The 10,302-nt window shown below is 44.7% G+C and overlaps 1 non-coding gene across 1 annotated transcript; it reads right to left on the reverse strand.

The window, feature by feature from the left end:
- Positions 1-8,818: 8,818 nt before the first annotated feature.
- LOC130984874 (small nucleolar RNA R71) lies at positions 8,819-8,926 on the reverse strand. Its single transcript, XR_009088779.1, has one exon. It is a non-coding gene; the product is annotated as a small nucleolar RNA R71 (small nucleolar RNA).
- Between the last annotated feature and the right edge of the window lie 1,376 nt (positions 8,927-10,302).

Here is a 10,302-nt window from a genome sequence, read left to right on the forward strand (position 1 = left end):
CTCTGTTGCGTCTCTTTGCAAGGTCGGCCAGTAGAACCCGGCCCTGACTACTTTTTTGGATAGTGCCCGAGCTCCGAGATGGTTCCCGCACATGCCTTCGTGGACTTCTTCGAGGACGCCTTTTGTTTCTGAGGTCGGAACGCACCTAAGGAGGGGATTTGAGAATCCTCTTCTGTATAATATGTCGTGAATTAGTGTATAATTCTGGGCGTCCATTGTAAGCCTTTTAGCTTCTTTCTTTCGGCGGGGAGAGTTCCTGACCTCAGGTAGTTGAGTATGGGGGTCATCCATCCTTGCTGTTGGTTGGATATATTTAGTATTTCTTCCTCTCTTGGCACGGAGGGAGATTGTAAGGTTTCCTGGAGAAGACTTCTGTTGTTGCCTCCGGGCTTGGTGCTAGCAAGCTTTGAGAGGGCGTCTGCCCGGGCATTTTGTTCCCGAGGTATGTGCTGGATTTGTATTTCTGGGAAGTGGCGTAATTGTGCCTGTGTTTGGTCCAGGTATTTTTCATAGTTGGGTCTTTGGCCTGGTAACTTCCATTTACTTGTGATGTGATGACCTGGGAGTCGCTGAAGATCGCGATTCTCTGGGCTCCGACCTCTTTGGCTAGCTTCAGACCAGCTAGTAGGGCCTCGTATTCAGCTTGGTTGTTTGAAGCCTGGAACTCGAATTTTAGGGATAGTTCTATCCGCGTTCCTTGGTCGCTTTCGAGTATGACCCCGGCTCCGCTTCCCGTTTTGTTTGAGGACCCGTCGACATATAGGTTCCATGAGAGTGGGGTTCCAGGGGTCTCAGTGTATTCTGCGATGAAGTCGGCTAGATATTGAGATTTTATGGCAGTCCGGGCTTCATAGTGGAGGTCGAACTCGGACAGTTCCACCGCCCATTGTAGTATTCGTCCTGCCAGGTCTGTTTTTTGCAGGATGTGTCTCATGGGTTGGTCTGTCCGGACTTTGATGGTGTGGGCTTGAAAGTAGGGACGGAGCCTCCGGGCTGTGAGCACTAGGGCGTAGGCGAATCTTTCTATCTTTTGATAGTTTAATTCGGCCCCTTGTAGTGCCTTGCTTACGAAGTATATGGGGTGTTGTCCTTGATCATTTTCTCGTATTAGCGCTGAAGCGACTGCCCGATGTCCGACCGAGAGGTATAGTACGAGCTCTTCCCCTTTTAAAGGTCGGGTTAGGATTGGTGGCCGCCCGAGGAATTCCTTGAATTCTTGAAAGGCTTTTTCGCACTCCGGGGTCCACGAGAAGGGTTTCCCTTTCTTTAGGAGTGAGTAGAGAGGTAGTGATTTTATCGCTGATCCTGCCAAGAATCTTGATAGGGCGGCCAGTCTTCCATTCAGTTGTTGTACTTCTTTGACACATGTCGGGCTCTTCATATTGAGTATTGCTTGGCATTTGTCCGGGTTTGCTTCGATGCCCCTTTGAGTCAGCATGAAGCCTAAGAACTTTCCGGCTTCTGCGGCGAAGGTGCACTTCGTCGGGTTAAGTCTCATGTTGTGTTTTCTGAGGGTGCCGAAGACACTGGCGAGGTCGGTCAGCAAGTTTCTGTCTTCCTGTGTCTTTACCAGCATGTCGTCGACGTACACCTCCAGTTGTAGTCCGATGTGCTCTGAGAACACTTTGTTCATTAGCCTCTGGTAGGTTGCCCCTGCGTTCTTCAGCCCGAAGGGCATTACTACGTAGCAGTAGTTTGCCCTTGGGGTTATGAACGAGGTCTTTTCTTGGTCAGGTCCGTACATCGGGATTTGGTTGTATCCTGAGTATGCGTCCATGAAGGAGAGATATCTATAGCCTGAGGCTGCATCTACTAAGGCGTCGATGTTTGGTAGTGGATATGGATCTTTGGGGCAGGCTTTGTTGAGATCCGTGTAGTCGACGCACATTCTCCATTTTCCATTGGGCTTTTTTACCAGGACCACGTTTGCGAGCCATAGGGGGTATTTTACTTCCCTAATGAACCCTGCATCTAGTAGTGCTTGTACTTGTTCCTCTATTGCTTGCATGCGTTCGGGCCCGAGCTTTCTGCGTCTTTGTTGGACAGGTCGGGATCCCGGGTACACTGATAGCTTATGGCACATCAGGTCGGGGCTTATGCCTGGCATGTCGGAGGCTCTCCAGGCGAAGAGGTCGGAATTCTCCCTTAAGAGGGTTATGAGTTCCTTTTTTAAGCCCGCTTCGAGGTTTGCCCCTATGTTTGTCGTTTTTTCAGGTGTGCTCCCAATCTGGACTTTTTCGGTTTCTCCCTCTGGTTGTGGTCGAAGATCTTCTCGGGCTTGGACTCGTCCGAGTTCTATCGTGTTGATCTCTTTCCCTTTTAGGCTTAGGCTTTCGTTGTAGCATCGTCGTGCTAGTTTTTGGTCGCCCTTTAGGGTAGCGATTCCTTTTGTGGTGGGGAACTTCATACAGAGGTGTGGGGTCGAGACTATAGCTGCCAGTCTGTTTAAGGTTGGTCGCCCAATGAGGGCATTGTATGCTGAAGTGACGTCGACTATAATGTAGTCGATGCTTAATGTTTTAGATTGCTCGCCTTTTCCAAAGGTAGTGTGTAGCGAGACGTATCCTAAGGGATGGATTGGGGTGTCCCCTAGCCCAAATAGGTCGGTGGGATAGGCTTTTAGCTCTTTTTCTTCAAGTCCGAGGTTGTCGAAAGCCGCTTTGAACAGGATATCTGCTGAGCTTCCCTGGTCAATCAGGGTTCGATGTAAGTTGGCGTTTGCTAGAATAATGGTGATTACCATTGGATCGTCGTGCCTGGGTATTATCCCTTGAGCATCTTCTCGGGTAAATGAGATAATAGGTAGCTCGGGCAGGGGACTGTCTTCTCGGATGTGGTAGACTTCTTTGAGGTGCCTTTTTCGCGAGGATCTGGATGTTCCTCCGCCTGCGAAACCTCCGTTTATCATGTGTACGTGTCTTTCAGGGGTTCGTGGGGTTCGTTCTGCCCGATCTTCGTTATCTCCCCTCCTTCTCTTCTTGGTCTCTTCTCCTTTCTCTGCTATGTATCTGTCGAGTTTTCCTTCTCTGGCTAGTTTTTCTATAACATTTTTTAGGTCGTGGCAGTCGTTAGTAGAATGGCCATAAAGTTTGTGGTATTCACAGTACTCGGACCGATCTCTCCCCGCTCTCTTGTGTTTTAGAGGTCGGGGTGGTGGGATCTTTTCGGTGTGGCATACTTCTCTGTAGACGTCTACTAGGGAGACTCGGAGGGGGGTGTAGCTGTGGTACTTCCGCGGCTTGTCCGAGTTGGGTTCTTCTTTCTTCTTCTGTTCCCGATCTCGATCTCGGAGCGGGTAGGTTGATTCTTTTCTAGAAGAGTCTCTCAGCTGGGAGGTTTCCTCCATGTTGATGTATTTTTCTGCCCGCTCCTGCACCTCGTATAGAGAGGTCGGGTATCGTTTGGATAGGGATTGGCTAAACGGTCCCTCTTTTAGGCCGTTTGCCAGTCCCATGATGGCTGCTTCAGTGGGCAAGTGTTGTATGTCCAGGCAGGCTTTGTTGAATCGCTCCATGTATTCTCGGAGAGTTTCTTGGTTACCTTGCTTGATCCCGAGTAGACTGGGGGCGTGTTTTGTCTTGTCCTTTTGAATAGAGAACCTTGTTAGGAATTTTTTGGTTAGGTCCTCGAAGCTGGAGATTGATCCTGGTGGCAGGTTGTCGAACCACTTCATGGCCGACTTGGTGAGGGTGGTGGGGAAGGCTTTGCACCAAATCGCGTCGGAGGCGTCGACTAGGTACATTCTGCTTCTGAAGTTGCTGAGGTGGTGACTTGGATCGGTGGTGCCGTCGTAGAGGTCCATATCGGGCGGTTTGAAGTTTCGCGGTACCTTCTCCTTCATGATCTCTCGTGTGAAGGGATCATGATTGCCTTCGGGGGTGGTGCCGCGTTCCGTCCGGTCCTTCAGGTTGGCCTCTATTTTCCGTAGTTTTTCTTCTAATTCTCTGCGCTTGCGAGCTTCCCTCCTCAGATCTTGTTCAGTTTCTTTCTGCTTTTTTACGCCCTCTTCGAGTTGTTTCAGCCGGTTTTGCTGTGTCCGAACTGCTTCTAGAATTTCCGAGCTTTCGGGATTTTGGGGATCTTGGTTTGGGAGTGATGTCTTTGGGCGATTCTGTTTGTTTCCTCCTGGAGTGCGGGGTGATAGAGGGCTGTCCGGTCGTTCTCCGGTGTCAACTTCCTCCTCTTGTTCTGATGTAGCGTGGTTATTGTTGGGAGGGTCGTCCGCCATGGTAAAGGGATGACTTCCAGGTCCCCGGCAACGGCGCCAATGTTCCGAGGGTTACCTGAAACGCGCAGCTCGGTCGTCTTAGGGAGGCCCGAGATGGGGGGATTGATGACCCGAGCTTGGTATGCCGAGTGGTTGGTGGTGGTACCTGCAATGACACTCCGATACTTAAGTTAGCATGGGTCCAAGCAGATATTGAGTAGAATTAGAGTGTGTGTTATACCTGGGTGCTCCAGTGTATTTATAGTAGTTGGCCGTGATCTTCCTTGGATAAGATATTCTTATCTTATCTTATCCTTCTGGGAGTTTTATCTTTATCTTTGTGGAACCGCCTTTCCTAGGCCTTTTCGGCCTTTAGGTCTTGGGCTTCGTTCCTTTTGGGCTTCTTTAGCTTTATTGTCCGAGGTCCGACCTCAGGCATGGGCCTGGGGATGAGGTCGGACCTTCTATGAACTTTGCCGAGTTTGGGGAGCTCGGTTAGGGTATGAACAGTGTCCAAGGACAATTCCTTCAGTCACCATAAAGTGACATTTCTCCCAGTTTAAAACCAGGTTAGTCTCTTGGCACCTATTCAGGACAAGTGATAGGTGGTTAAGACAGGAGCTGAATGAGTCTCCATATACTGAGAAGTCATCCATGAAGACTTCAAGAAATTTCTCCACCATATCAGAGAAGATGCATAGCATGCATCTCTGAAAGGTTGCAGGAGCATTACACAGACCAAAAGGCATCCTTCTGTAGGCAAACACGCCAGAAGGGCAAGTAAATGTTGTTTTCTCTTGGTCCTGAGGATCTACTGCAATTTGGTTGTAACCTGAATAGCCATCCAAAAAGCAGTAATAGTCATGACCAGCTAGTCTTTCTAGCATTTGGTCTATGAATGGTAAAGGAAAATGATCCTTTCTGGTGGCCGTATTGAGCCTTCTGTAGTCAATACACATACGCCACCCTGTGACTGTTGATGAGCGGATAATTTATACCCTTTTTGGCATTGTTTTTAGTATGTTTTTAGTAGAATTTAGTTAGTTTTTAGTATATTTTTATTAGTTTTTAGTTAAAATTCACTTTTCTGGACTTTACTATGAGTTTGTGTGTTTTTCTGTGATTTTAGGTATTTTCTGGCTGAAATTGACGGACCTGAGCAAAAATCTGATTCAGAGACTGAAAAGGACTGCAGATGCTGTTGGATTCTGACCTCCCTGCACTCGAAGTGGATTTTCTGGAGCTACAGAAGCCCAATTGGCGCGCTCTCAACGGCGTTAGAAAGTAGACATCCTGGGCTTTCCATCAATATATGATAGTCCATACTTTGCTCAAGATTTGATGGCCCAAACCGGCGTTCAAAGTCACCCTCAGAAATTCCAGCGTTAAACGCCGGAACTGGCACCTAAATGGGAGTTAAACGCCTAAACTGGCATAAAAGCTGGCGTTTAACTCCAAGAAGAGTCTCTACACGAAATTGCTTCATTGCTCAGCCCAAGCACACACCAAGTGGGCCCGGAAGTGGATTTTTATGTCATTTACTCATCTCTGTACACCCTAGGCTACTAGTTTTCTATAAATAGGACCTTTTACTATTGTAAAAGAGAGAGCTTTTGATCATGTTTTTATGATTGAACTCACTTTGGGAGGCTGGCCATTCGGCCATGCCTAGACCTTGTTCTTATGTATTTTCAACGGTGGAGTTTCTACACACCATAGATTAAGGTGTGGAGCTCTACTGTACCTTGAGTATTAATGCAATTACTATTGTTCTTCTATTCAATTCCGCTTGTTCTTTGTCCAAGATATCACTTGTTCTTCAACTTGATGAATGTGATGATCCGTGACACTCATCATCATTCTCACCTATGAGCAAGGTGACTGACAACCACTTCTGTTCTACAAGCAATCAAGGCTCTAGTGAATATCTCTTGGATTCCTGATACACGATGCATGGTTGATCGCCTGACAACCGAGTGCTCGCCTGACAAACGAGCCAGCCATTCCGTGAGATCAGAGTCTTCGTGGTATAGGCGAGAACTGATGGCGGCATTCAAGAGAATCCGGAAGGTCTAAACCTTGTCTGTGGTATTCTGAGTAGGATTCAATGATTGAATGACTGTGACGTGCTTCAAACTCCTAGCAGGCGGGGCGTTAGTGACAGACGCAAAAGAATCAATGGATTCTATTCTGGCCTGACCGAGAACCGACAGCTGATTAGCCATATGCTGTGACAGAGCATGGGAACATTTTCACTGAGAGGATGGGAGGTAGCCACTGACAACGGTGAAACCCTACACAAGCTTGCCATGGAAAGGAGTAAGAAGGATTGGATGAAGACAGTAGGAAAGCAGAGAGACGGAAGGGAAGGCATCTTCATACGCTTGTCTGAAGTTCCTACCAATGAATTACATAAGTACCTCTATCTTTATCTTTATGCTTTATTCGTATATCACTATACCCATTTGAGTCTGCCTGACTGAGATTTACAAGGTGACCATAGCTTGCTTCATACCAACAATCTCCATGGGATCGACCCTTACTCGCGTAAGGTATTACTTGGACGTCCCAGTGCATTTGCTGGTTAGTTGTGCAAAGTTGTGTAGTGATCACAATTTCGCGCACCAAGTTTTTGGCGCCGTTGCCGGGGATTGTTTTGTGTATGGACAACTGACGGTTTATCTTGTTGCTTAGATTAGGTATTTTTATTCAGAGTTCTTAAGAATGAATTCTAGTGTTTCAAGATAATCTGTTGAAATCTGGCTGGCTGAGAAGCCATGTCTAATCTTATTGGACCGAGGTTTCAACTGATCATCACAAGAGCTTGTTGATCTCTATCAATCTTGCTATTGGAGCAATGATCTGCTAAGGCTTGGCTGGCCATTGGCCATGTCTAGTGTTTTGGACCGAAGCTTTCTTTGAAAGCTTGGCTGGCTGTAAAGCCATGTCTAATTCCTGGACCGGAGTCTTAGACTAGCATTGCAATGATTCCTGGAATTCAAATTAAGAATTTTGAAACTTTTATTTTCTATTTACATATAATTTTCGAAAAAAGCACAAAAAATTTAAAAATCATAAAAACCAAAAATATTTTATGTTTCTTGTTTGAGTTTAGTGTCTAATTTTAAGTTTGGTGTCTTGCATGTATTGTTTATTTGATCTTGGTTCTATTTTCAAGTCAATAGTACAGGGAACTGAAGATTCAGAACATGCAGCAGAGAAATTACACAGAAAAAGCTGGGCGTTCAAAACGCCCAGTGAAGAAGGACAGACTGGTGTTTAAACGCCAGCCAGGGTGCCTGGTTGGGCGTTTAACGCCCAAAAAGGTAGCATTTTGGGCGTTAAACGCCAGAATGGATACCATTCTGGGCGTTTAACGCCAGGATGGCACAAGGAGGAGGATTTTGTTTTCAAATCAATTTTTTTTCAAGCTTTCAAAGTTTTTCAAAATCAAATCTTCTTCAAATCATATCTTTTCAATCAAATGTTTTCAAAATCAATTTCTTTCCTTTTTCAAAGATACTTGCTATCAATTAATGATTTGATTCAACATTTCAAGTATGTTGCCTTTTCTGTTGAGAAAGGTTTAATGTTTGAATCATATCTTTTCTTGATAGCCAAGTTATTAATTTTTGAAATCAAATCTTTTTAAAATGTTTTTCAAATCATATCTTCTCAATCACATATTTTTTAAAAAACCAATCATATCTTCTTAACCTCATCTTTTTCAAAATAGTTTTCAATCAAATCTTTTTGACTTCTAATTTCAAAATCTTTTTCAAAAATCACTTGATTCCTTTTCCACTGTGAGTTTTCGAAAATTATCAATCAATTCTTCAAAATGATTTTAAAAACTTTTTAATTAATTTTCGAAAATTCTCTTCCCCCCTTCCCACATCCTTTTATTTATGGAGTACCACTCCTTCTCAATGCACAATTCGAACTCTCTCTAATTTAGTTCGAATTCTTCTACCTCTTTCTTCTATTTTTTTGTTCTTCTGACATCTCAAGGAATCTCTGTACTGTGACATAGAGGATTCCACATTTTCTTGTTCTCTTCTCTTTCATATGAGCAGGAGCAGAGACAAAGGCATTCTTGTTGAAGCTGACCCTGAACCTGAAAGGACCTTGAAGCGAAAGCTAAGAGAAGCTAAGGCACAATTCTCTATAGAGGACCTAACAGAAATCTTCAAAGAAGAAGAACACATGGCAGCCGAAAACAACAACAATGCAAACAATGCAAGGAAGGTGCTGGGTGACTTTACTGCACCTACTCCCGACTTCTATGGGAGAAGCATCTCTATCCCTGCCTTTAGAGCAAACAACTTTGAGCTTAAGCCTCAATTAGTTTCTCTAATGCAACAGAATTGCAAGTTCCATGGACTTCCATTGGAAGATCCTCATCAGTTTTTGGCTGAGTTCTTGCAAATCTGTGACACTGTCAAGACTAATGGGGTAGACCCTGAGGTCTATAGACTTATGCTATTCCCTTTTGCTGTAAGAGACAGAGCTAGGACATGGTTGGACTCACAACCTAAAGAAAGCCTGGACTCATGGGAAAAGCTAGTCAATGCCTTCTTGGCAAAGTTCTTTCCACCTCAAAAATTGAGTAAGCTTAGAGTGGAAGTCCAAACCTTCAGACAGAAGGATGGAGAATCCCTCTATGAAGCTTGGGAAAGATACAAACAATTGATCAGAAAATGTCCTTCTGACATGCTTTCTGAATGGAGCATCATAGGTATTTTCTATGATGGTCTCTCTGAACTGTCCAAGATGTCTTTGGATAGCTCTGCTGGAGGATCTCTTCATCTGAAGAAGACGCCTACAGAAGCTCAAGAGCTAATTGAAATGGTTGCAAATAACCAATTCATGTACACTTCTGAAAGGAATCCTGTGAACAATGGGACTAATCAGAAGAAAGGAGTTCTTGAGATTGATGCTCTGAATGCCATTTTGGCTCAGCATAAAATATTGACTCAACAAGTCAATATGATTTCTCAAAGTCTGTCTGGAATGCAAAATGCACCAAGCAGTACTAAGGATGCTTCATCTGAAGAAGAAGCCTATGATCCTGAGAACCCTTCAATGGAAGAGGTGAATTACCTAGGAGAACCCTATGGAAACACCTATAATTCTTCATGGAGAAATCACCCAAATTTCTCATGGAAGAATCAAGAAAGACCTCAACAAGGTTTTAACAACAATAATGGTGGAAGAAATAGGTTTAGCAATAGCAAGCCTTTTCCATCATTTTCTCAGCAACAGACAGAGAATTCTAAGCAGAACCCCTCTGACTTAGCAACTATGGTCTCTGATCTAATCAAAACCACTCAAAGTTTCATGACTGAAACAAGGTCCTCCATTAGGAATTTGGAGGCACAAGTGGGACAGCTGAGCAAGAAAGTTACTGAACTCCCTCCTAGTACTCTCCCAAGCAATACAGAAGAAAATCCAAAAGGAGAGTGCAAGGCCATCAACATGGCCGAATTTGGAGAGGAAGGAGAGGAAGTGAACGCCACTGAGGAAGACCTCAGTGGGCGTGCACTGACCTCCATTGAGTTCCCCAATGAGGAACCATGGGAATCTGAGGCTCAAAATGAAACCATAGAGATTCCATTGGACTTACTTCTGCCATTCATGAGCTCTGATGAATATTCTTCCTCTGAAGAGGATGAGTATGTCACTGAAGAGCAAGTTGCTAAATACCTTGGAGCAATCATGAAGCTGAATGACAAGTTATTTGAAAATGAGACTTGGGAGAATGAACCTCCCTTGCTCGCCAAAGAACTGGATGACTTGTCTAGGCAGGAATTACCTCAAAAGAGACAAGATCCTGGGAAATTTTCAATACCTTGTACCATAGGCACCATGACCTTCAAGAAGGCTCTGTGTGACTTAGGGTCAAGTGTAAACCTCATGCCTCTCTCTGTAATGGAGAAGCTAGGGATCTTTGAGGTACAAGCTGCAAGAATCTCATTAGAGATGGCAGACAATTCAAGAAAACAAGCTCATGGACTTGTAGAGGATGTTTTGGTGAAAATTGAAAACCATTACATCCCTGCTGATTTCATAGTCCTAGAGACTGGGAAGTGCAT

This window comes from Arachis stenosperma, chromosome 5, assembly GCF_014773155.1.
Source record: "Arachis stenosperma cultivar V10309 chromosome 5, arast.V10309.gnm1.PFL2, whole genome shotgun sequence".
NCBI lineage: Eukaryota > Viridiplantae > Streptophyta > Magnoliopsida > Fabales > Fabaceae > Arachis > Arachis stenosperma.